Genomic DNA, 27,814 nt, shown 5'->3' with positions numbered 1-27,814 from the left:
TCACCTGCCAGTGCCTCACCTGCCCTCACCTGCCAGTCACGAACACAAGCGGCCGGAAGGACTGAGGCGAACTGGGTTAACACCACCAGCATAGGACCCAGTGAAGACGAACCTGAGGCGTTGTCTTGCTGCGGGAAGCTTTGTTTCATGGTCATATATGCAAACGAAATAAAACCTGCACTGAGAGGCCCTGCTCCCAGGAGCTGTTTCAGTTCCTCCTGCAGGTCGGGATTCAGAGCCCACAGCCACCGGCTTCCAATCCAGAAACACAAATCCTCGGTGTTTGTCCTTCATCTTCTCCTTCCTCCCCCTCCTTCCACTCCTGACTGCCATCCTAAGAGGGGCACCAAGTCTCAGAGCCAAACCCTCACCCGAAGGGCGGGTCCCCCAAGGGGGGTGGCCCCTGCCTGCCTTCCCAGCCCCGTCCCACCTCACCACCCCGCCCCTGCCTCACCTCTTCCAGGGTTAAGTCCCATTCATTCCTGAGGTCTCAGGGCAGGCCCCCCAGAGGAGCACCTACCAATCTCCCATCGTCGTGGGCCATGCCTTTATCACATGCTCCACAGGAATCAGCAAATGCTTTTTTCTGCAAGGGCCAGAGAGTAATGATTGGAGGCTTTGTGGGGCGCACGGTCACTATCGTGATCACTCGGCTGTTGTTGTGTGAAAGCAGCTTAGATGGTACGCAAACGGACAGGGTGTGTCTGTGTTCCAATGAGACTTGCACAAAACAGGCAGAGGACCATGGTGTGCAGACGTCTGCTCTATAAAATCACGTTCCTCTCTTCTCATTCCAAGATTTTATTAATGTCTGTCTCTCACTAACAGACTTAAACTCCAGGAGTACAAATTTGTGTCTTCTTACCACCATTACAGCCCATCCGATAGATGCTTGTGTCATGTGGCACTGAGCCTGGCAACCCAGAAACATGCATCCTGGTTAACACCACCAGGAAAAACGTTTCTCCTTTGCCCTCTTCTTAAACTAGGGAACGTGTATCCTTGAATTGACCCTTGGCAGCTTGCTTCCATGAGGAGAAAGCCTGACTGAAAGGACCCAACCGGGGGTGGTGGAGATAATATGATAACTGCTTCAGCCCCTGGATCAAGCCATACCTGAAGCTGTCACTTGGGTTTCTCTGTTACTCAATGTTTTTGTGTTAGCCACAAATGGAGACAATGGAAAGAGTCCTGAATGAAGAACCTGATTAATAAACACAGAGCTTTGACCCCATTTCAGTGCTTTCCCAGTGCCTCATTTTGTAATGTGCAGAACTCCCCGTGAATTCATTATTAAGCATACAAACTGCTAAGGTTGCCCCTACTCTATCTCGAGAAGATCTTTCCCCAGCAGAGGCTCTGCCACGTTAGTGTATCCCTCACTGGAACGCTGCCCAGAGCATACGGCAGTTGGCATATCTATAAGAATCCTGGGTTTGGGCCAAGCATCTACGGGTGAGGCCAGAGCCCATGGAGAAGAGCACACAATCTCATTCTCAAACAGAGATGTGACTACACCTCCAGTGAAGAGCCGCGGCTTCATTCACAGATCTCTTGCCCTGTGACCAAGACTGTCGGGACATTCTCACCTGGCCAGAATTTACTGCTTCTCTTATTTGGTTCAATGGCTTGGAGCTCTGAAATATATATATATATATATTTTTACTTGAACTGAAAATTATTTTTTCTCTATAATTAAATAAGATGCACGGATTTCACTGGTATTCACAACTGGGCAGAAAGGCAGGGGGAGGGGAGGGAGGGGGCCGTGGGCCAGGCTGAACCCGAGGACGTGAACTGTGTATAAAATTTATCTCCTGGCAGCAATTTATAAGCTGTGGCTGCATTGCTGATGTGCTCCGTGGTTTCCCCCATTACATTAAAATACCTGCATCCATTTTCCTTCCGTTTGCTCCTCGGGGCTCACGTGCCTTCTCCCCAGCACAGCCTTGCACGGAGAAGCATGCCGGTCTCTGCCGGCTCAGATGGTGATAGCACAAGATCCCCAATGAAAATACTGACCTCGGCATGCGTAGAAGCGAGGAGATGCTCTTTTGAATCTATCGTACGGGCTGGGCTCCCAGAATGAGGAGCGGGGGAAGCACCTTTGCGGCGGCTGCCAGGAGAGCGCCCTGAACGGGCGGCTGGTGAGGGGTACCAGGCCACGGGAGCCAGCGGGCCGGCTGGTGAGAAATGGCTCCCGGAGCGCAGCCTGGGCGGTGGTACTAATGGGCTGCAATGTCCAGCTGCAGCCCACCGGCTCCCTGGGCCTCCGTGTGTCCTGACCCATCAGGAGCTGTAGCAATTAAGCCCCTGCCCGCAGCTTCTCCAGAGCGAGGGCGCGGCGGGGAGGCGGGCAGAGCAGCCGCGGGGAGGGGTGGGGCTCGGGCCGCACGCGTGCGGGGTGTTATCGGTACCCAGCCTTCCCTCTCATCGGTGCTGGATCTGAGCGCATCAAGACTGTCTGTGTGCAGTTGACGTACACGGACACAGCTGCGCTGCGAGGGGGCTTCTGCCATATGAGGACCCAGAACACACAGGCTGCCGCTTCTTCTCTGCTCTTAATGGAAGACCTGCATTAACGGCGGCAAACAGACGTGGGGAGTGCAGTGGGCTGGCTCCTGGCTCCCGAGTCCTGACTCGGGCTCGGGCTGATCCGCGGAACACCAGCGGCCGGGGGGTCCCCCTGGATGGCGCATGCTCGGGGCTCCCTGCCTGGTCCTGGATGCGCTCACAACGGCTTCCAGGACCCGGGGGCACCACCCCCCGGCTCCTGCTCTGTGACATGGGAGGACCACACGCCGCTGAGCCCACAGGGTTGGGGTCACATTCGGGGGCCCCTCGAGTGTGCCGACACCCTCTCCAGACCTGAGCCCCTGCTCTCATCAGTGGTGTCGGGTCCCAGAGGGGCCACACCAGCTGACATGTCCCCAACAATCTCCCGATGCTCAACCTTTGTTTGTTTATGAAATGATCAAATCTCAAGGCAAATGCCAAAATGAGTCATGAGCACCGACCGGGGTCAGGGGCTATGCAGTGATGGAGACTTTTACCTCCTCCTGGCAGTTAGCGGGGTGGTGTTCTGCCAGCTCCATGCTGGTGGCTTCTTGCTTCCTGGGCCCAGAGCTCAGCTGAAACCAGAAACCCTCCCTTGGACCAGCTCGCTGTCCCTGATTTTGTGCAAAGCTAGGACCTGCAAAGGGCATTCCCACCAACCATCTGTGGACAACAGGGCTTTTTTAAACCTGTGGTGGAACGCACACTATATAGTTTACCGTCCTAATCGTGTCTAAGTGAACAGGACAGTTGTTCTAACAAATGCCCGCTGGGGTGGAAATGGTCTCTAGAACCTTCTCATCCTGCAAAGCCAGAACTCTATGCCCATGGAGCCCCTGCACCCCATCTACGCTCTGTCTCTGTGGTCTCGACTCCTCTGCGGACCTCGGGTGAGTGGCATCACGCAGTATTTGTCCTTCATTGTCTGGCTTACCTCAGGGGTCACATGTGTGGATGCAGGTGTTAGGATGTCCTTCCTTTTTAAGGCTGAGTCATATTACATTGCTATAAACGGACCAGCAGGGTATAGTTTTTACACGGGAGTTGTCACAGATCCACCCCTCTGGTTCACACGTGTTTTAAGCACTGTCTTCCCTGAGCTCACCTTTCATATTATGCCCAGAAATGATTCTTCTTGGCTGTGAGATGCAGACTGAATCGGGACGAGGGACACTGGCAAGCTTTACAGCTAAGAGCTGCTGTCTGGAGCCACATACCGAGGCTTCCCAGGCGAGGGTTGAGGGGCAGCGGCTGCCAGAGACCGGCCCATGAGCGGATTGGGACCCTTCCTGAGGGTGTCGGGCAGGACCTGGGGTGCCTCCTGCCTGGGGGGAGGAGGGGGCAGGCTCCCCGTGCTTGGTCAGCTGACCGCCCAGCCCTCTGCTGTGAGCACTGCTCCCCCCGCCTCTGCTCCCACCCTTCTTGCCTTGTGCCGGGTCACCCGGGACCTCTGACCTTCATTCTGAATAACTGAAGAAGTGTATATGTGTTAGTAACACAGATCAAGTATATGGTTAATCTCAAGGACATGCATGTATCAAGGACATAGGAAAGACCCATTTGCAACGTGAAATCAGCCTTAGCACAGAGCTGATGGGACTGACCCCGAGCCTGGGGAGGTTCCACTCACATCTGCAAGTCCGTGTCCTTCAACACCAGGCCTGCCTTCCAGAAGCCGCACCGGCCCAGAGTAAACATTCCTGGGGTCAAGCCAGGTGTTTCTGTCTGACTCACACCCTTAGGGGTTGGACTGTGAGGGCAGGTCTACCTGGTCTGAACCCTGCTCTGTCTCCTTTCTGCTCTGAGAACCTGGGGATATGACAGAAGCCCATGCCTCAGTTTCCCCCTCTGTAACAGAGTGACACACAGCACCCACTCATGTTGCTGGGGTGCAACCAAGCTAGTGCAGTCCCTGGGGTGCGTGTGACCCTGAAAAGTCCCTGGAGAGGGAGGGAGCCCAGGAAACCATTTTCTGTCCCTTTCCCCAGTCCACCTGGGTCTTATTTTTAGCTCCTAAAGCATATTCCTCAGCTACAATGGGTGGGGGTGTCTCCAGGCTTCTGTGAGCCAGCCCAGACCCCACACGTAAGCAGAGCCCCGTTCCTGCACAAAGACCTGCTGCAATCCCTTAGGAGCCCCGGGCAGAGGGATGGTGGGGTGCCTACCTGTCAAGTGGGGCCTCCTGCAGGAACCTGAGAAAACCTCCCTGGGCGTGCACGCACCCCTGCCCAGGCGCCCCTGCCAGCCTCCAGCCCTTCCACCCTGGACAAGTCCCGCACGCTTTCCTGACCATCGAGGAGTCGATCACTAAAGGCAATGCCAGCACCCTCCACCCTTCAGCTCACGATAGATATTCCTGAGCCGACAGAGGCCGCGTACCTGTGTGTGTCCATGAATGTCACAGCCCTTGTGGCCTGGGGTCCTGCTGAAGGACTGGGGTCCACACACGACGCTAACGTGGTGGAAACCTACCAACAAACACGCCTATATACAGAGCCTTCATCCCAGGAGTGAGAGGCTGCGGTGGGACGGCTCCGTGCAGGCGGGGCATTCACACGGCTGCGCTGGGACGCCCAGGAGAGGACGTGGGGCCCACAGCCCTGCACCAGCCCTGCCCCGGTGTGCGTGTCCCCCTCCCTCTGCATCCTCGCGCACAAACACGGCAAATCTGGCCGTAAAACGCACGTCTCCCTGCACCCACACCCGCGCACAGACCCACTTAAGCACCCAGACCTGATGTTTTCCTCGGAGAAGCTTGTCAAACTTCTCAGCAGCCGCTACACATGTGAACACAATGCACCCGGAGGAGGAAGAGAGCCCCAGCGGCCCCACGGGTGGCAGAGAAGGTAATTAGTGCCATTATAGCAGCCCCTTGTCAAGTCACCACTCAAGAGACTATTCCTCCATGATTTCCACTCCAACGAAGCATTCCCATTTTATTCCGGCCTTGTTTTCCTCTGGAGCTTGGGTTCCAGATCAACTGCCCGTTTTACAGGTCAAGGCATCCATGCTTGCGAGACCCGACGCCCAGACCCCACACGCACTGCCTCTTGTTGTCTACTTGTTCGCTCCCGTCCTTGAGGGCGCCCCAGGAGACCCGGACTTCTGGAGAAAAGCAGCCCGGATCAAGCCTGAAGTGGCCGTGGGGCTGTCAGCGCCTACAGACCCACTTCTGCAGCGGGGCCCATGTGCGCGCGAAGGGGGCAGTGTCTCCTGTTGGCCTGGGAAGCGGCCTGACTGGGCATCACCCACCAGCTCACGAGTGATCCCGGCACCTGCAGACTCTCCTCCTGAATTTTAAGTAAGACCCTTACACACACGTGAATGTGAATGTCCTCTCTTGCTGCACGTGGACGGTGCGGAGTCCAGCTCATTCAAGTAGAGTTGTGGTCTCATACTTCCCCTCTGGAGCCTTCCATGAGGCTCCCCGAGGGGCAGGCCCCAGACACTTCTCCAGCGGCTTGTTTTTCCAGCAACTCCCCATGCCTGTCAGCACCACCGTAACCAGCCCCGGCTTGAGAGCAACGGGACGCGTAAATGCAGAGCTAACTGGGACGCAGGCCAGCTCAGAGACTCCTCTTCTACCTGAAAAGCTGATCTTCCCTTCTGCGACGAGGAGACCCTCGAGGCTGTGCTGCTACTGATGAAAACGCCATGGCCTTCAGCAAGCGACATCAGACGAGCCCAACCCGGAGGCGTCCTGCAGGCCCGCTAGCCTGTGCGCCTCAAAAGGCCCCTGTCGGGAGAGGCAAAGCAGGCCCAGGAGCTGTCCCAGCCTCAGCGGGCGCGAAAACCACACGCGAGAACGATGCGGGCTGCGTCCCAGCCATGGCGAGGTCGGGGGCCACAGACGACGTCGTCGGGACGGTTGGCTAAACAGGCGCGTGCCGTGTAGACGGCCCTCCAGCATCGCTGGTAAGCTTCTGCATCTGTAACTGTGTTGTGGTTAGCTAAGAGAGTATCCTCACTCCCAGGAGGTACACGCTGAAGTCTATAGGGGTAGAAGGTGCGACGTCTACGACTGGTTTTCAAACGGTTCAGGGAAAACACGGAGAGTGTATCTAGATGGATGATGGATAAATCTATATAGAGATGATGGATGGATGGACAGATGATAGATCAATATATAGGTGATAGATGCTAGGTAGATGGATGACAGATGGTTGATAGATGACATGACAATATATAGATGATAGGTCAATATACGGAAGATAGGTGACAGGTAGGCAGACAGATGTTTGATAGATAATGTAGAGGTGATAGATAGGGAATAAGTAAGAGATCTATAGGTAGATTGACCGCAGAGCACGTGTGCGCATGAGCATGCCCACACACACGTGCAGTGGTGAAACCAGGTGTAGAAAGTAGGAAAATAAGAGAGTTTTGTACTATTCTCGTAATTCCTAAGTCTGACATTATTTCCACACGAGAGCTCCCAGTGACAATCATTCGCTGGGCGCACACTACATGCTGGGTGTTGTTCTAAAACTCACATCTCTTGCGGTATTTGGTCACCACCGCCGCCCCGGGAGGCCAGGGGCCCCTTCTGCGGACAAGGAAACCGTGGAGCTCCCCCCACAGCTGCAGCACCAGCGGCAAAGCCAGTGTCTGGACCCAGACTTCGAGGCTCCAGGGCTCATGACTGCTCTGCTTTCCCATGAACTGGGTCATTTCAGGCTCGTGCATGTGTCTAATGTGTCTTCGGTGAGGACCTGCTATGTGCCAACCCTGTCATGGTGCTGGAGATGCACGGTGAACCAAACCGAGATCCTGTCAGCCTCTTCCGTTCCAGTGCAGGGACAAAGCAATGGACAGAACACCCAGAGCAATACAGAGCAGGGGGTGCTGCGTCTGCACTGGAGAGAAACAGAGCAGACAAGGGAGACCTCAGCCTGGGGGGATAGTGGGGTTCAAGTCCAAGTAAGGGGGTCAGGGAGAGGCAGGAGGTAGCAGCTGGAGCCTGCACGGGGCAGATGTGCCCCCACTCTGGCATCCTGCATCCAGGGGACCCTCTTCCCAGGGCGTGCCAAGGAGCAGGACGGGGAGCCAACGCGCACCTGGACGAGCGTCTGCGTTTTGGAAACAGCTATCCCTATATTGCTTTCCTGGGGGCAGCAAGAGGGTGTTGGGAGTAAGAAGAGCAGGTACGGGGGCGATGCCAGGCTTTGGTTCCCACCAGTTCACCCCCAGATGTCACGGGTCAATAACACTGTACCTCGGGCAACCGGGATGCGGCTCTCATCCGCCGGGGCCCGGCCACCCCAGGCCTGGAGCCGAGATCCCCGTATGCACGCAGAGCTACTGCTCGGGCCCCTGGGATCCTGGATCGGGATCCTGCAGGTCGGTGTTATCTTGTCAGGTGAGAGCCTGCATCGGCTCCTGTGGGATCATTCACTCAGCCACGATTTGCATATAAAGACAGCTTATTTAACTTTTTAAATTAAAGCTTAAAAGCCCTTAATTAAAATAATAAATCAGAGAACCGTTCCCCTGGCAAGGTGGGAGCAGCTGGGTGGATTCTACGTTCCTGTGTCGAGCACACAAGGTCTGAGCCCCGGCACGACGCGCCCACTCTCCGCGCTCTGCACGCCGCACCCCGAGGGCCATTCTGCGCTCAGATCCCGCCGGGATGCTCCAGCCATACGGGGCACACAGCTGGCTCCCACTGGACAGTGACTGTCCTGAGAGTCAGGGAAGCCACAGAAACTGCCCACACCAAGGCACACACACTAGCCTCTCCCCCGGCAGCCGGCGGGCCAGACTTGAGGACATGGCACGGCCACTTCCCAGAAAGCTAGAACCCGCAAGAGGGCTGCTTCTGGAGCACAGGGGAGAAAGCACACGTGCTTGTAGGGGTTTGTTAGCTTGTTCCTCTCTCCCTCCCACGTTGTTAGAGCAGGATCTGCAGACGTTCTCCATCAAGGGCCGGAGAGTCTGGAGGGACTGCTTTAGCTGCGAGAAAGCCGCTGCAGACCATCCTCATCATCTGGGTGCAGTGTGCTCGAGACCATTTGGTTTATAAAATCAGGCAGCGGGCCAGACTAGGCTCCTGGGCCACAGCCAGTGGTCAGAGCCCACCACCTGCCCACCATTACTATTCCGTGGGACGTTCCTGAGGCCTGGACTCCCTTCTGAAATTGTCGCACACACTGACATGGGGGATGGGACACTCTGGGTTTGCATCCTGCTAGCTGTGTGACCCGGGGCAACCGCATACCGGCCCTTAGCTCCTCATCTGTAAAATAGGGATAACGTGTGGATCCTCGTAGGGCTGCAGGGGGGCCCCAGGGGGCTAAGCCCTGCAGAAAGCCTAGCATAGTTTTGGCTCAATCCCCACTGTTCAGGTCGGCAGGTCCCAAGGATGGGAAGAGAGTTGATACCGATTCCCCGTATTTACTGTGATGCCCGAGAAATCCCCGTATTACTGGGCACACCAGGGTCTCAGGATGGAGGTGCTGTTGTGTCCAGAAGCAAAAGAAAGTATTACTCTTGAAATGTTTTCGTACTTCCAGCGACCCACCTGGATGGGCATCTGGGGGGTACACAAATGCCCACGAGTCCTACAGTCCCCCAGGGTGGTGGACTTGCCATCCGCGTCTTCCAAATGAGAAAGCTGATGCACGGAAGGCTTAGTGCGTGCTAGCCAGGGGTAGGCAGCAGCGTGGACCCAGGCGGTGGCGCTACCACTCCTGACCACGTGGATATAGGACATCTAGAAATATCTACGGAACAGCTTCTACCACAACTGTTATGGGCACTTATAAGCTTTTAAAAATGCCCGCATCAGTTACGAGTTGCCCCCAAAACATTATATTTTTTTAAGAAGGCACCTGCCCTTTAAACCCGTTTCCCGGGACTTGGTAAAAGTAACCGGCACCCCCGGAGAAGGGACGGTGTCTGCGGAGCTGACGCCCATGGTCCCCCGGTGCTGTAGACACACGGAGGTCTTCCCGCGTCTAGGTGATGGGACCTTTGGGGTGAAGGCAGTGTGTGGTGAGGGCATCTCTTCCAGGGGGCCCCACTGGGGCTCGGGCTGCTCACCAGTGACGGCAGCGTAGGTAAGCGAGATGCTCTCTGGGAAGTGAGTCAGCTGATGCCCCTGGATGACAGGCACCCTGGTTCAGATGTGTGGCGTTTGAGGACCTCAGCTCCCCCAGGGATGGCCAGCGTCTACCCCCCAGCACCGCCCTGGCGAGCAAGAGGACCCGGAAGCCAGCTACGTGGGCCCGAACCCGGAGGATTGTGGGCGGTCTTTAACTGCCGGGTGGGACCGTGATGACACCCCATCCTCCCCCATGCATGCTGGCTCTTGCTGGTGACACGCTCTCAGATCCGACTGTCAAGCATCACAATGAGCACCGTGTTTCGTTTCACCGTTGAGCTCCCAGGCTGCCCAACAGGGAGAAAAGGATTTAATCTTTAAAGCCACTGAGCACAGCTGTTGACTCATCTCTGAGGGGCCTGTGAGGCTGGGCCAGCTGGCAGCCAACCATCCATCCAGGCTGCAGTCATCCTCTCCACAGGGACCCCCACCCTCTCCGCGGGGACCCCCACCCTCTCCGCGGGGACCCGCACCCTCTCCATGGGGACCCTACCCTCTACACAGGGACCCTGCCCTCTCCACGGGGACCCCCGCCCTCTCCACGGGGACCTCTGCCTTCTCCATGGGGACCCCCGCCCTCTCCACGGGGACCCGCACCCTCTCCACGGGGACCCTACCCTCTCCACGGGGACCCCGCCCTCTCCACGGGGACCCCGCCCTCTCCACGGGGACCCCTGCCCTCCCCACGGGGACCTCTGCCTTCTCCACGGACACCCCCGCCCTCTCCACGGGGACCCCACCCTCTCCACGGGGACCCCCACCTTCTCACGGGGACCCCCACCCGCTCCACGGGGACCCCCACCCTCTCCATGGGGACCCGCACCCTCTCCATGGGGACCCTACCCTCTACACGGGGACCCTGCCCTCTCCACGGGGACCCCCACCCTCTCCACGGGGACCCCCCTCCACGGGGACCTCCACCCTCTCCACGGGGACCCCCGCCCTCTCCACGGGGACCCCCACCCTCTCCACGGGGACCTCTGCCTTCTCCACGGGGACCCCCACCCTCTCCACGGGGACCCACACCCTCTCCATGGGGACCCCGCCCTCTACACGGGGACCCTGCCCTCTACACGGGGACCCCCACCCTCTCCACAGGGACCCGCACCCTCTCCATGGGGACCCCGCCCTCTACACGGGGACCCTGCCCTCTTCCCCGCCCTCTCTGCAGGGACCCCCCCTCAGGCAAGCCCGGGGTGAGAGGGATGCTGCTGTGTGAGACAGGGAACGCGTAGGGGCCGCAGGTCAGCGTGCACTGCTCCGAGCTCGTTTTTTACACCGATGCTGACTCCAGCTTCTTCATGTTGCTTTGTCTGTTTGTGCCTCGGTTGGGTCATTGCCCCACCGGGTCGCGTGGGGAGTTGATGAGTTCCCGCCATTCCTGCAATCACGGAGACCCTGAGTGTGGCTGGGGGCCAGCAAGGACTTTCCGTGTTGACGAGAGCTGACATCTGGTGAGGCAGGTGGGCAGAGGGAGTGTGACCCTGTGGTCCTGCCGCCACGGCGCCCTCAGGGCTTCCAGCACGCGAGCACCGCGGGGCCTCCCTCCATACGGCCCGGATTTACTGAGCATCTCCTACACTGGGCGTGGCACGGAGGGTGGCACGGACGGCAGATACCGGGGTTGCAGCCAGTGAGGGGCCAGGGGACGGTCACACGGCCACGGAGCGCAACGTGCCTGCTCCTATCCCCTTAGCCTTGGAGCAAGAGAGAGCATCTAGGAGGGGATCTACCCACACTCTGCCAGGGCACTGTTTGCATTGAAAATGGGTCAGGGGAACAGAAAGAGGGCTTTGGGAGCAAGGCACAGCCAGCACGAGCATCTCCAAAAAAGGTCCTGGATTCGGGACAACTCTTCCCAGGGACAGGATTCCCAGTAGGAATTACTGAGCTTTCCTGTTTATCCTGGACACAGAGGAGAACAGGGTAATCTTACCCCAAAACCCACCGCCCGCTCACGGAGGACAGAGCTACCTTTTAAGGTTAAGGTTAAGCTGCCTTATTAACCGATAATCACTGTTGGCCCTCGTGTGCTGTCACCACATTGGTAAAATTTTGTTCAGAATTTGACGAAAACGAGTAAGTAAAACCAGTCCCCCCAAATTCCAACTTGAAAACATAACTGTTCTCATCTAACTGGCAATTTCTGTGCAAACCCCAACCAACTACAAGAACCATTTTATTGTCACAGCTTGAAATTTGTTTTGAATTACCTTGATAATAATACAGCCATTCATTTAGCTACGGCGCACCACACAGCTAATGGATCTCGGAGGCCTAATTCCTAAAATCCAGCGCTGCACAGTTATCGTGTAACTGGAATTAGTGATGCTCCACCAGAACGGAATGGCCCGAGTTTGTCTTTACGTGATTACAAGGCAGGTGGTTGCACATTAGTGTTGTTAACAAGACTTTGTGGATTCCAGCGGCGCCACCCATCCAGGAAGTGCAACCCACCAGAGCTCAGCGGCTCCCGCCACCCGGAAATCCACGGGCATCCGAACACGTGGGGGTTCTGTGGAAGCAGAGACTCGACGTGGACGCTACACGAGCGGCCGTCCTGTCCAGAATTTCCATGAGTTCCCTCTGTTCTCATTCCCCTGAGCTGGAGGACCAGCAGCTGTGACGTCCAGGAGCCCAGCCACCTGACAGAAGGCTATCGTAAGTGGACCGCGGCGTCCGAGCACATGAGCATTGCTTCTGCTCGCCTTGGAACTGCACCTGCTTTGTGTGACCCAGGGCTGTCTTGCTGAAGTCACACAGGACTAGGGGTCTGTCAGACCAGAGGTCGGTGAGCTATGGCTCTCGAGCTGCATCACACCTGCCGCCCGGTCCTGCCGGTGGTTCTGGGGGAAGGGGCCGTGCCCGTGGGTGTGCTTACTGTCCACCGCGTTTCTGCCCTACCCAGGCAGGAGGCGATTCTTCAGCAGAGCCCCCATGGCCACCGAGCCCAAAGTCCTGACCATCTGGCCCTTTGCAGAAAACATTTCTCTTCCCCCGTCTTAGACCACAGAACCCCTCTCAGCTGGAGCGAGCCGCCGGCGAGGGCAGAGCCAGGAAGGAGGCGTGAGCACGCCTTTGCCAGCCAGCCCGCCTGCCCCGCGCCTTCGCGGGGAGACTCTGACCTTTATAGATATTAGCTTATGGCTCGTAGGGTGCCTGTTCACCCGTGAGTGCAACACCCAGAGACACGCAACAGGAAGGTTAAAACTTAATAAAATTCTCACTAACTCATCAAAGGATGACCTTACATTGGGAAAGACCCAGAATTAATTTCTCTTTTGATTAAATGGAAAATCAATTTCCAGTGACATTTCTATTCATCAGGCCCCAAATGGAGGCAGAGAGCATGAGGAGGATGTCGCTGCCAAGACAGGCCAGCCACGGCTCCCCGGCGCACCAATGCTCTGCGTCCATGACCCCTAGCGAGCAGAGCAGAGCCGCTACCCACCCGACCCAGTGCAGACACCCAAGGCGCATGTGGCCGTGAAGGCTCATGAAGGCTGGGGCCTCCTCGCATGGAGGTGCTCTGATGTGCGAGCAGCCCACTGCACGTTCTTAGAGGGGATGCTTCCCAAAATGGGCATTTTAGGTCACAGCAGTGCTGTGTGCAGGACGACAGGGCTCCCGGGGTCCACTTGCTCTCCACTGGGGCTCAGTTAAGAAAACATCCAAGTTTAGGTTTGGACTCTGGCCATTTCGCCGTAAGGGCCCTCCTCAGATTTAATACAAGTCCGTGGTGGTGACCATGACAGTCTCTGCACAGAGGACTGGATTGCACCCTGCCCCCCAGAGCCCCTCCCTCCATGAGTCCTTTCTCGTCCATCATTAAGAACGTCTGAGTGACCCTCTACGCTTTCCTGGCGGCGCACACTCTGGGATCCTATAAGAGAACAGAGCCGGCATCTGCCCCGATCATTCTGGACATATTCAGAGAAGAGACCCAAACTTTTTAGACTCTGTGATACCCAAACACACATTCCTGTCACCAAAGCTTAAGCCATCCCCCGCGGACTGCTGGGGTCACGCGTGTCCTTCCCAAGAGAGGTGGGAGAACGGTGTTTCCCTCGGGGCCGGGGTGCAAGGGTGAACGCACCGCGGGGAGGCCATCTGAGCGAGGGGGCGCGGGCCACACTCAGCCACAGGCAGGAAGAGACACAGGCTCTGTCACTCTTTAATAGCGTTGGGAATGTATAATCAATCTTTATGGGCTGTCCCCACAGGGAAGGTGTCATGGACTCAAGTTCCGCACAATTGCAAACCATGTGCATCCCGTTAAAAACGGGATCATATCATATTTCCTAGAGCAATACTGATGATTCCTTGAGGTGGGTGGGAATTGTTTCTAAAAATGGACGTTCTGTGTGATTTAAATAAACCTAATATGATAGCGGAATGTGCTGTGCCACACTAATGAGCCTATAACTCACTGCACCGGCTCAATTCGTCCCAAGCAGGACTGCCATTTATGTGGAGTTTTTGAATAAAGGCTGTGATTTTGTGATTCATCACGTCAAATCCGCTTTAGTCTCGGCACCAATGGATCTGGAGGTGAATATAATCAGAGAGACAGAGAGCACTGGGCGGCTTCCCCTCCAGGTGTGGGGCTGGGCGGCGGGGGCTGGGGGGCCCTGGAGGATGAGCCGAGCCGCCAGGTCGGCCGGCTCCCATGGCCCGAGGTCCGCGGGCAGCCGTGTGCCCAGCTACCTGCCCCAGGACCCGCGATGAGCAGGGTGAGGCCGGCGTCCACTTGCCCACAACTCTGGATCCTATACACGTCGACGGGGACACAGGGCCCTGAGATCTTCACCCCGTGAGGGACAGATACAGCTTCACAGACTGACCTCCATACACAGTCATGGGGGTCGCTCACCCCGAGACTGCCTGGGCCTTGGAGAGGAGCGAACGAAGGAGCCGCTTAGGACATGTCTCGGGAGAGCGCCTCCCCCACGCAGGTGCCCTGTGCACACGCACACGCACACACACACATGCACACAGCCCCTCCCGAGAGGGCACCCCCAAGGCACGTGCCCGATGCTCACACACATAGAGCTTGTACGGTGTCACACACTGAGGGGCACGCACACACACGTGCATGTTCATATACCTGCACATGAACCCACCTACATGTGTTCGCACATACAGTGGCTAGAGAAAGAGCGTCCCACCTGCATTGCTGCACGCACACACATGTGAACACACACGTGGACACGCATGTGAACACAAACACACGTGAACACATGCACACTCAGTACACAAATGTGGACACATGTGGACACACACATGAACACACGCACACTCAGTGCACACACAAACACACACATGGACACGCACGTGAACACACACAAACACGCAAACACATGCACACTCAGTGCACACACATGGACATACATGTGAACACACAAACACATGTGAACACATGCACACTCTGCACACACGTGGACACGCACGTGAATACACACAAACACATGTGAACACATGCACACTCAGTACACAAATGTGGACACACACACGAACACACATGAACACACGTACACTCAGTACACACATGTGGACACACACGCACATGTGAACACACACCCGTGAACACACACACACACACGGCAGGTCCACGGCGGTGCCTCTGCTCCTCTGGGGGCCGACACACAACCACAGCAGCTTCCAAGGCTCCAGCTCTCCAGGTGGCCACCCCAGGAGCCTGGTTGATCCTCTGTGACCCGCCCAGGCTGGGTTTCTGCAAACACCCTGGTTTCTTTGGCTGAGGCCCTCCTCAGACTGCTGCGCTCCACACAGACAGGCTCCTTCCGGGTCCTCCTGTACTGAGTGCATACACTTGACTGAAAAATTAACTTTAAGAGAAAACAAGGACTGGGCTGTGGGAGCTGAGCCGGCGGGGGTGGTGGCGCTGACGTGCGCCTGCGAGGCTCTGTGCTCCCTGCCACGCCGGGGTCACAGAGCAGATCACCCACCGGAGGCGGGTGTCCAGCGAAGATGTGCGTCGGAGGAGATGAGAAGGGTCAGGGCTCTGGCCTGAGCAAACCGCTGAGGACACTAGAAAAGAGGGGCCGTGTGGTTTGTGAACAGACTCTGGTCTCTCCCGAAAGGCAATCACATACTGAGGGTTCCTGGGGCCAAAACGGAGATCGGCTGGGCTGCTCTGAGTGATGGATGGGGGAGAACCTGCCCCTGCTCTGGGGAGGGGACCCCTGGCTTGAGGGCGTGCAGGGTGACACCCTCAAGGACATGAAGTCACTGAGCCCCTGTCAGAGCCCCCTGGTTCCCACAGGGAAGGGGGGCCCCCACAATGCTGTGGATCATCAGCTCTGTCCCAGCGTCAGCTCCGAGACCACCACTCTGGGACTCACCCCAGAGGAAATGTGCCTGGGGGTCCCGGTGGCCCATGCTGGATGCCCATCTCCACAGAGCTGGTATGGCCACAGTAGCCCAGCATTGGGAGCCATGGTGAGGAAGGGGAGAGAGACCTTGAAAAATCTAGTCTCCACCACAAGGGTCACCATGGAAAGGGAGAAAACACCAAGTGTTAGGGAGGCCGTGGAGCAAGCAAGATGCTGATGTACCCCAGAACATTCTCTCCAGAACCCGAGTGCACCCACTTAGGAGCAAGGGGCTCTTGTTACAGATGAGGGGCTGGGGCTCAGAGAGGCAGAACCACCAGCCCAGAATCACACAGCATATGAGCAGCAAAGCTGTGATTTGAGCCCAGGTCAGCCTGTTGCCAAAGGCTATGGTCCAAGCTGTCACCTCTCGTGGAAGATGGTGTCCACGTCCTGGGTGAGTCACGAGGGGCTGGCACATGCCCGCCGCATCTTCTTAGTATCGTCCAGGTGCTAGGGTCCTTGATGAGGTGCTAGGGTAGATGATGTCCTTGCAGTGAAAAGGACAAGGAGGGGGGAATCAAAAGGGCTGCATATCCTTAAAATACATGATGAAAGTTCTGAATTTGTAAGTTTGTCCAGGAAGAAAGCAAACCATAGTCGGGTATCTCCCTCAGAGCCTGCCCCCACCTTCCTTCAAAGCACTGTCACACTTTAAAAAAAAAAAATTGCCCAAGCATTCCTTGAGCCTGGAGCTTGTTCTTGGACAGATGCCAGGAAGAAGCCTGTGGTTTCTGAGAGCCTTCCTGACGCTCTGTTCAGGGACCCACCGAGGGCTTGAAATCTCCTGCCCTTGAGGGGGGCATCTATGATCGAGTGGGTGGAGGGGTCATGGTGCCCCATGCGTCACCCACTGTCCCACCCACGGAGCCCCTGCTGCTCACACCCGCAGCTGTAATGGTGTATTTTATATCAACTGCTCCTGGCTCAACCTTGGGGTCCGAAGCAGCGTTTTTCGACAGAAGGAGAGGATTTCCCACCGGGACTCTGGATGCAGAGAAGGAGATCGCTGTTCATCCCTGAGCTGAGGCAGCTCTGCAGAGGCATCCGAAGGATGCTGCCGCAGTCCGAGTCTCCATCTAGCCCCCAAATCTCCATCCTGCCTCCCCCAGGAGGAGATGCCCCTTGTGACATCACCTAGCCAGATGCTCAGCGTGCTCCCGAGGCTGCAGCTCCATAGCCCGCAGAACGAGCCCTCTCTTCCCACCAGGTCGAGGATGATGTTCCAATCCCCTGCCAGTCCCTCCTTCTGCTTCCTCATCTTGGATACTTCTCTTCAGGATAGGTGTCGTGGGGTAAATCTTGCAGGGCTGGCCTGTGCAATCAGAAGGTGCTAATTCCTAACTTTTCTCTTCGGATTACTTAAAAACGGGTACTTTTAAAGAGGCAATTTATTTGCTGCACCTTAAGAATGGAAATTTCTATAAACATTTAAATTTTTTTTAATAGACATTTCAAGCTACTAAAATGCAACCAATCTGAATAAAATGATGCCTCAAGAACTTGGCCTGATGGTTTAAAAAACTGAATTTTAAAATATTCTAGAGCTGGTGACAGGGAGGAATTAATGTCAACATCTTGGTAAACACATTCGCCCCTCTCCTGGGCCTCCTGGTGATTCATACCCTTTCTCCTCCTCAGCTCCAGAGCCTCGGCCTGTGCCTCTCCCGGGACCCTCCACTCCTGGTTCTGAACTCTGGAAGCCGTGAAACCCTGCCGTCTACCCAATACACACCCACCGCACACTGCTCTCATACAGTTTTCTGACTTTCAAAGTGCATGAGGGACCAGACCTGGTGTCCTCAGAAAGTATGACTTCTACAAAAGAAGTGGCTCATGAAACCTGTCCGGGCCACACCTGACCTGGGTCCGATCACTGCGGCCAGGTCACGTCGGGGGAGAGCAGCCTGTCAAACCCCACTGGGCTACCAGATGCCAATCCAGGTGGGGGCCCTTCAGGTCTGACTACCGCTTCCTCACCAGCAAGCCCGAAAGACAAGACGAGGGAAACCCACAGGTCAGAGGACACTCAGCACATCAGCTGGTTGCAAAGTGTGGCCCCATCTGGATCCGAACTCAAACCCTTTTTAAAGATGTCGACATGTGAGACCCCAGTGGCATCTGGACACTGCCTGCACATTGCAGTCATCCAGGGACAAGAGCGAGTCCTTTAGTGGGACGATGGTGTGGTCGGTCTTCCAGACGGAGGGGGCAGAGGAAGCCGGGCTGGCCCGTGGAGTGGGCAGCACGTGCCTTCGTGGCCCTCTCTCTCCTCTTGCACGTGGTTACTGTTTTCCACAATAAAAAGCAGGCAGAGGTCAGGCCAGGCACCGGGCAGGGGTGGCCCGGCTCTGCCCCTCTGGACTCACTGCCCTGCAGTCACGCAAGTTCACTGTTGGGAGGAGCAGAGAAGTCGCTCACAAATGCCCAGCCGAGGGCCTCCTGGCTCACCGAGGGAACCAACCTGCATCCGTGGCCGGGACCGCAGGCTGCCTGCCAGATGGGTCAGCGAGCCTGCCCTGGCTCCGCCGTGTCCCTGGAAGCGTGCAGTGAGCCATGAGGGTCACCAGGGGAGAGGGTCTGACCCGGACAAAATACGGGCCCAGAGAGCCGCTGGCCCAGACCCTGGGTGACGCAGGGCCAGAAGCTGAGAGATGCAGGGGCAGCGGAAGACCCCACTGGTGCAGAGCATCGTGGAAGGTTTACGACCGGCGTGCACAGAAAGGAAACAAGCGCTGGCCTCCGGGGAGAAGAGCGTGGCACACCTGCTCTGTGGGGAGGGCGGGAGGCTGCCGGGCCCCCTACTCGGAGATGAGAGGTAGTTAGGAATGTCCAAAACTGGATAATCCTGGGAAAGCAGCGGAAACTGCCCAAGGGTTCAGGGGGCTGAACCCATGTGATGGGGATGAGTAGGACAAGAAGTGGCGTTTTTTATTATTAATTTCTTTAAAAAGCGCCACTAAATGTTTAAAGTTATGTTCACCCATTCCTCTGATTAAAGACAGAACAGACTCTAGACAAAGCTCTGCTTGCCCGACCTTCACCTGAGGGCGCTGGACCGCGCTGGGAAGGGTGGCTGTGCACCCTCAGCGCCTGACCCTCCCGCTGAGCGGCGTCATGATGGAGCGTCCATGTCATGCTGACTTGGGGAAAGAAAGGAAGAGGGAAACGTACACTTTCAGTGAATTCTTACGAGCGTGCAGAAAAAGCAGAAACCAAACAAGTGCTCTGGCCTCACTGGCCAAGGGGGTGGTAAATACCTAGGGGCAGAGGGCACAGCGGCACACCTGCACACCTGCATACCTGCACAGCTGCACACCCACAGAGCCGCACATCTGTATACATGCACACCTGCACACCCACAGAGCCACACATCTGCATACCTGCATGCATGCACACCTGCATACATGCACAGCTGCACACCCACAGAGCCGCACACCTGCACAGCTGCACACCTGCACACTTGCATATATGCACACCTGCACACCCACAGAGCTGCACACCTGCATACATGCACACCTGCACACCCACAGAGCCACACATCTGCATACCTGCATACATGCACATCTGCATACCTGCACAGCTGCACACCCACAGAGCTGCACACCCACAGAGCCGCACATCTGTATACATGCACACCTGCACACCCACAGAGCCACACATCTGCATACCTGCATGCATGCACACCTGCATACATGCACAGCTGCACACCCACAGAGCCGCACACCCACAGAGCCACACATCTGTATACATGCACACCTGCACACCCACAGAGCCACACATCTGCATACCTGCATGCATGCACACCTGCATACATGCACAGCTGCACACCCACAGAGCCGCACACCTGCACAGCTGCACACCTGCACACTTGCATATATGCACACCTGCACACCCACAGAGCTGCACACCTGCATACATGCACACCTGCACACCCACAGAGCCACACATCTGCATACCTGCATGCATGCACACCTGCATACATGCACAGCTGCACACCCACAGAGCCGCACACCTGCACAGCTGCACACCTGCACACTTGCATATATGCACACCTGCACACCCACAGAGCTGCACACCTGCATACATGCACACCTGCACACCCACAGAGCCACACATCTGCATACATGCACACCTGCACACCCACAGAGCCACACATCTGCATACCTGCATACATGCACACCTGCATACCTGCACAGCTGCACACCCACAGAGCTGCACACCCACAGAGCCGCACATCTGTATACATGCACACCTGCACACCCACAGAGCCACACATCTGCATACCTGCATACATGCACACCTGCATACATGTACAGCTGCACACCCACAGAGCTGCACACCCACAGAGCCACACATCTGTATACATGCACACCTGCACACCCACAGAGCCACACATCTGCATACCTGCATACATGCACACCTGCATACATGCACAGCTGCACACCCACAGAGCCGCACACCTGCACAGCTGCACACCTGCACACTTGCATACATGCACACCTGCACACCCACAGAGCTGCACACCTGCATACATGCACACCTGCACACCCATAGAGCCGCACACCTGCACATCTGCATACATGCACACCTGCACACCCACAGAGCCACACATCTGCATACATGCACACCTGCACACCCACAGAGCCACACATCTGCATACCTGCATACATGCACACCTGCATACATGCACAGCTGCACACCCACAGAGCTGCACACCCACAGAGCCGCACATCTGTATACATGCACACCTGCACACCCACAGAGCCACACATCTGCATACCTGCATACATGCACACCTGCATACATGCACAGCTGCACACCCACAGAGCTGCACACCCACAAAGCTGCACACCCACAGAACCGCACACCTGCATACCTGCATACATGCACACCTGCATACATGCACAGCTGCACACCCACAGAGCCGCACACCTGCACAGCTGCACACCTGCACACTTGCATAGATGCACACCTGCACACCCACAGAGCTGCACACCTGCATACATGCACACCTGCACACCCATAGAGCCGCACACCTGCACATCTGCATACATGCACACCTGCACACCCACAGAGCCACACACCTGCATACATGCACAGCTGCACACCCACAGAGCTGCACACCTGCATACATGCACACCTGCACACCCGCAGAGCCGCACACCTGCACAGTTGCACGCCTGCAGAGCTTCACTCCTGCACAGCTTCATGCCTACACAGCTGCAAGCTTGCACACCTCGGTCCCAGGAGGGCTGAACCGAATCAAACTCCTGACTCCCCCATTCTTCCCTCCAACCCCAGTCTTGAGCAGCTTCCGACCTCCCCTCCATCAGGCTCCCTTCCCTGGACTGCCAGGAGCATCCACACAGGAGGGCGGCCCTTTGGAGAGAGAGCAGGCTCAGACACGCAGGTGCTAAGAGGACCAGCTAACCAAGCTCTCAACCAGTAAGACCTGCTAGAAGGAGCGCATGCACTACAGCAGAAGGGGGGTGGTGCTCCCACCGTTCGGTGCCCGGTGCCCAGTGCACAGCTGCTCTGTGGGCTTTGCAGGAAGGCTGCCGGGAGGGGGCGGTCACTCCAGGCTGCCACCTCACCTCCAGGCACCCTGGCAGCAGCATGTGTCTTCTGGGCACAGGTGCCACAGAAGGAACTCTTGCTGAGGAGGACAACCCACCTGGCTTCTGCCACCCCATTCTGTTTTCCAAGCCCTTCTGCTCCCCCAGCCACTCCTCTGAGTGCCCTTTCTGCCTCCCCATTGGAGATGCTCCACACTGGTCCACCCGCCGGCTGCGTGCCCCCTGTGCCTGCACAGAGCCCGGCCTGTCCGACCACACAGCCTCCACATGGCTGAACCAGGCCATCGGCGGCCTCATCCCGCATGCTCTGCTCCTCCTCACAAGGCAGGAAGCTGGCTGGCCCTCTGTGCAGGGGAAGCCAGAGTGAGCGCCCCCGAACCCACACAGAAGCTGCCCCAAGTGAAACCTGTGAGTCCAGCAGGTGCTGTTCATGGATTGCTCTCCCCACAAACTCTGTGATTGGCTCCCTGGGCTGGCCGTGGTGACAATGGTGTCCTGAAGCTGGCTGTGACCCTGGCCAGAACAAACGTTCAGTGAGGGGACCTGGCCTCTTCAGACGAGCCATGCTGAAGTCTCAGCCAGACAGGGACCCTGAACTTCCGGACCCAAGCCCCGTTCCTGATGCCAGCAGCACCTTCTGGCAGACCCCAAGTCACCCAGAAATCAGGACGCGCTTCTGTGATTCAGCAAGTAGCATGCTCTTACCAAGATGCACATTTAACCATCACTGTTACTTTAAAAACCGAATTTCCCACATATCTCGATAACGTCTGCCTTCTGTGAGCAGCGAGCAGTGTGGGATGGAGCACCTGCAGGGCCTCTGGCCGTGGCCCCAGCCATTGGTCATAGGGCAAGGACCCAGTGCTGGATGATGCTGTGGCCTGAACTCCAGGGTTTATCTCCCAGAAGATGAATTGGATTAGTGATTTCCATCTGCCGCTCGGTCCTCGGCCATATGGGTCCAAAGAAATCTGGGTCCGTCAGTCCTAAATGGTGGTGCCCGAGTAATCCCATTCAGAGCAAAAGGTAGCACGTTTTGGGGCGGGAGGGGTCCCACCGGGAGGGGTCCCACCCAGCTCTACCCTCTCATGCTTGAGCGTCACCACCTCCAGAGCCTGGAGGAGTGTCACCCGGTGCTTCTCTGTCCCTGGCCCCACTGCTGCTGGACAGGGATCTGAGCAGAGGACACCCCACAAGCCCAGGCTCCCCACCCCAGGGCCTGCTGGACCCCAGGCTGTCTGCAGCTAGCTGGCTACCTGCCGGCCATTGGTGGTCCCCTGCAAATACGATCCACTGGTTACCCAGAGGGTCAGCTCCATCTGCTCATGGAAATGACTGGAAGCAGACGGACGTGGGGCAGGTAGGTGTGGAAAGACCACCCTGGTTCTGAGAGCCTGGTGGGGCTCATGGCGTCACCCCCTGCACAGCCCGCTCCCTGGCCCCAGACAGATTGGGAGGCCTGCCCTGCGGTGCTGATGACCCAGCCAGCAAGGCCGCCCTCTCTGTGAACACAAACAGTACACTGTATTTTATTTTTTATTTACTTTACAAATTGTATTTATACAAAGCTTACTGCGTGCCAGGACACTGTTTGAAAAGCTTTTCAAATAGGAACCTACTTAATCAGTGTGCCAGCACCTGGGTCACTCTGTGGCTCCCTGCAGAAGCCTCTGCCAGCTCTGAGGGTGTCTGCCCTGGAAGGGCCAGCCTATTGCTGCACCCCTGCCCTAGGGGACACCTGTCCTGGGAGACACCCTGCCCTGGGGGACACCTGCCCTGGGAGACACCCTGCCCTGGGGGTTACTCTGCCCTGGGAGACACCCTGCCCTGGGGGATACTCTGCCCTGGGGGATCCCCTGACCTGGGGGATACCTGTCCTGGGGGGATCCCCGTCCTAAGGGATACCTTTACTGAGGGATCCCCTGCCCTGGAGCCCATCACAATATCACTGCGGCCTCTCCTCCACCACCTCTCTCCTGTACCTGAGAGGATGGTCTACCCCAGAGCACCCCACTTCAGGGTAGATCAAGAAAGCTAAGGGTGGGGGCTTAAATTGGCGTCCCTGGAGCCTTGGTGCTCTGCGTAATGCGGGGTCCCAGCTTGGCAGCCCCCTACTGAGCCGTCCCTCATGGTCAGGCAGCTGTGCTCCACTTGTTTGCACAACTACAAGGTACGAGCACATCTGTGTAAGTGTGCACGCATGTGCACACGTGCACATGCATCCCTGTGCATGGAAACCACACTCATGCATATATGGTAATGTGTGCACACGAGTGCACACGTCCAACACACACCTGCATGTGCGTGCATGTATGTGCATGTATGTGCACGTGTGCATGTGAATAGGTGTGCACAGACGTAAGTGCACACGTGTGCGTGTGTACAGATACACATGTATACAGGTACACACGTAGACACACATGTACACACATGCACACGTGCACACGTACCGATCCAGGCCTTCATTTTGCATATCTGCGTACAGGTGCATACACACATACATGTGTGTGCACACATTCACATCTGTGGACATACGGCGCTTAATAGGTGATGCATGCACACAGTCCTTGAACAACTGCACGCAGGCCCATGTATGAGGGAGGTGACTCGGCCCCAGGACCATGAGGACGCCCCGGAGCCACCCCTGGGGGAGGCTGGGCCAGGACCCAGATGCAGCCAGCCTCTCTCCATGGTCCTGCGCTGACTCTCAGGGCCTCCTGGGACTCAAGCTCCTCATCTGTGACGTGGGCTGGCAGTGGATTTGAAGCGAGGACACTGGATGTGGGTGTTTTCTTTTCTGCCCTCTTAGATTCCGCACGTAGGCTAGCATAGGAAAGGTGGACACGTGGCTTTCTCTCCTTCCCTAGAGGAACAGCCTTGGTGCTAATGCTGGATCCACGGAGCCAGGCCTGCTCCAGCCCCTGTCCACATGAATTGCCAAACCCTCCCTGGCAGCTGCATCACCCCCCAACAGCTCAGGAGCCATGGTGGGCGGAGGAGGGAGCTCCCTCCCAGCAGACTCCCCACCTGCCAAGGAGAAGAGCCCAGTGAGAAGCAGGGCCAGACGTCCCTGACCTGTGGGCCTGCAGGAGGGGGTGCAGGGGCAAGTTAAGCTTTGCCCTGGATGGGCGCCCGCGTGGCAGGACCCCGAGCTCACACCCCAGCTTCAGAGGGAACGTCCACCTGGCCCAACGGGAGCCAACATGCCCCAAGTGCCTGTGAGGGGCTGTGACGGGAGAGATGCCAACTAGATGCTCTTCTCTTCCCACCGAGTCCTCTCTTGGCTCGTCCCATCTGGTCAGGGAGGCTGGGAAGCGGTGCCCCCTGCCCCTCGTGCTGGGCTCCCTGGGTCTGGCATCCAGCCGTCCAGTCTCTGCAACACCACTCACCCCGAGAAAGCCGAGTGCGATCTTTGAGGGGCTGCGGGTTTTGGGTGCCAGGGCCAGGCTGGGGGCACGGAGCCCCACCTTCTGCTCCTCACCCCACCTGCAGCCCAGCCGTTCTCCGCAGCCTGGCTTACGTCTCACTGGTCTCCTTTGCAGATGTACTTTACCCACATAGCTGTGTTACCCTGCACCCTGCATTTTCCCCGGAGTGGTCCAGAGTCACCATTCTTCGCACGCTGACACAGCCCCACTGGCCACCCTCCACGGCCACTGCCCCCAGCCCGTGGAAAGGTTCAGTTGCTCATGTGAAACCGAGGGCCACGTGGACCCGTCCACAGACTCAGCGCGAGGCTGGCTGCCCTCGCTGTCTGCAGGTGCATGAGCTGGGGGGCGCCTCTCGCCTCCAATGGTCCTTTGACTCTGAGATGCAAGACACAGAGGGGCTGTCCGCCCAAGGCCCCAACACGCACGGCTACACCATGTACACTGGGGCACATCCAGCATGCGAGCAACTGATGGAAAAAAGGCTATTAGCACTGGGGGTTCGAGCGCTGGGATGTCCCTCAACCAGCCTGACAGGGTCAGAAGGGGCTGCCCAGGGCGGCGAGTGGGTCTGCCCTGCTGTAGCCACGGCCAGGAGCCTCGGAGCTGTGCCCACTGGGGCAATAAATGCACGAATGAGTAAACGATGACTCTGCCAACCTAGGATGGGTGTGTGATTGGGGTGGGGCTGAGAGAACAGGGGGTTACCCATCAACCGTGGTCCAGCGGTTTCCCAGCAGGCACCGGCTGCCATCTCCAAGCCCCACCCCACCTGCTCCAAGCCTTCGAACATGTGCCCAGAGCTGGGACTGGGAAATGCCCGACTCCAAGCTTCTGGGAGCGTCTTCGGCCCTGTTGCACTCCCTGACAGGGGCCCGGCCAGCTTGCTTCAGCTGCACCTCCTCCTGCAGGGGTGCATCCTCCGGCAAGGAGAGGAGCCCTGGGTCCTGCTGGTGAACTTGCCTTCTGTCTTTAAATCTTCTAGACAGGCCGACTTACCCTGTTCAGGATGGGTCTCTAGGCAGCAAGCAAACCACGCCACCAGCTCAGCTTTCACAACATCTAGTGTCTTCCTTGCTATTGTACAGAGTGGGAAACACACACACACCCCTGTCTACCTAGACTCTGGGGTGAAAAGTCACCTGAGAAATAACTAGGACCTGCAGCCTGTTCATTAACGGCGGACCAAGTAGTGGGGGGAGAGGATTAAACACGGGGCAGACACCGCAGTTCACAGGTGGTGCTGGCACTGGGAGCCCCTGGCAATTAACCCCCCAGAGTGCACACCTCCTGGGTTCATACCGAATACACGTGCATGAACACCAGGTCACACACACACGTGCACGCACCACACCACACACACACACACACGGGCAACCTGTCTCCAGGTCCAAAGCCTCTCGAGGGCTCTCCTGGGGGTTCCAACAGCTGGACAGTGAAGGATGATGTGAAATGAATTTGTACCGTGATTGTGCAAAGCAGACCTGTGTCGCCAGCTGGGTTTTACAAGAAAGCGGAGGACAGGGTGGGGGCCGGGGGCACCCACACGGATGATCTCATACCAGACATTGGGGCGTGGAGCCCACGGTGCAGGCCCAGGAAGCTGCGTGGGAAGTCCACGTGCACGTGGCCATGACAGACCAAGACCCGTGACCCCAAAGCAAGAAGACACTTAACTGTGACCTGCTGTCACAATTTCGGGGTGCTTCCGGCAGCATTTTAAAATGTTAATTGGTCTTTCGTGGAATTTACCGCCACTTCCCAAATGGATACTTGATGGACACGGCCACAGTGTTAGCCTTTGAAAGGTAATTTTTAATGCAGAATGCTGCTCGGCCTTTTAGAAGAGCTGTGTTTGCTCCCATGGGGGAACAGTGGGCACCGCGCCGTCCCCGAGGGCGTTCGGCAAAGCGCGCTGCTCACCGGAGGGGGGTCTTCTATCTGGCTGCACCCCACTGGCTCCAAAGGGGGCCCCGGCGCCGCCCGCCAGGCAGACCCTCCGAGATGGGCCGCGCAGCCCTGCTCCTCTCTTATAAGACAGCCCGAGGGCAGGGGCGCAGGCGTGTGTCCCTCGAAGCCCACCGAGGGCCTGCCCACGACTCATTTCCTAACGGGCCCGACTTACTCGTCTGCACGTTTAATTCCTTCTTCACATAAACTTGACTTTACCCACTCGCTGTATTTGCCAAATTCCAAGATCCCAGCAGTGTGTCCCTTCCCTAAATGTAAACTCCAAGTTTTATAATTTATAAAACCCTCCTTCCTCAGGAGCAGAGAGACTGACCAATTCTCACAGGCAGGCTGTTGGGGAGCACGCCCCAACACAGGTTGTGCTCCAGCGTCCTCCCCCAAGACGTTCCCCAATTGGCATCTGCCCAGCGGGAAAAGGTCAGAGTTCAGCCAGGTACTGGCAGTGGGAGCCAGGGGGAGCTCAGCAGTTTGGGATCAGAGGCCGGCCTGTCCCTGCTGAGTCCCATCAATGACTTGGGTCCCACCACTGTCAACACAGAGAGACAGCGTGACGCATCCATCTGGATGGACATGCCTCCTACACGCTTTCCTTCAGAGATCCGATGTCCTGTTTCCCAGAACGTCACAGATGTTCACGGAGCCGAGAGCAGAAGGAAGCACATACATACCCACTGTCTGGGCAAGCTGGACAATAGCAGCCTTTTTCTACTGGGTGCTGGTGACACCTGGGGCTGGGTCATTCTCTGCTGGGGGTCGTCCTGTGCTCCCACCCGCCAGTAGCCG

The 27,814-nt window shown here is 57.2% G+C and overlaps 1 protein-coding gene across 1 annotated transcript in view; it reads right to left on the bottom strand.

Annotated features, from left to right (window-relative positions):
• Nucleotides 1-27,814, bottom strand: part of CDH4 (cadherin 4) — a 528,918-nt gene that overhangs the window by 267,955 nt on the left and 233,149 nt on the right. The window lies entirely within an intron of this gene.

Source organism: Mirounga angustirostris, unplaced genomic scaffold (assembly GCF_029215605.1).
Source record: "Mirounga angustirostris isolate CCGP_5_RB_7025 unplaced genomic scaffold, mMirAng1.0.hap1 SCAF_10, whole genome shotgun sequence".
Taxonomy (NCBI): Eukaryota; Metazoa; Chordata; class Mammalia; order Carnivora; family Phocidae; genus Mirounga; species Mirounga angustirostris.
Note: the sequence above shows the minus strand (reverse complement) of the source record. Positions and strands in the feature narration are given on the sequence as shown.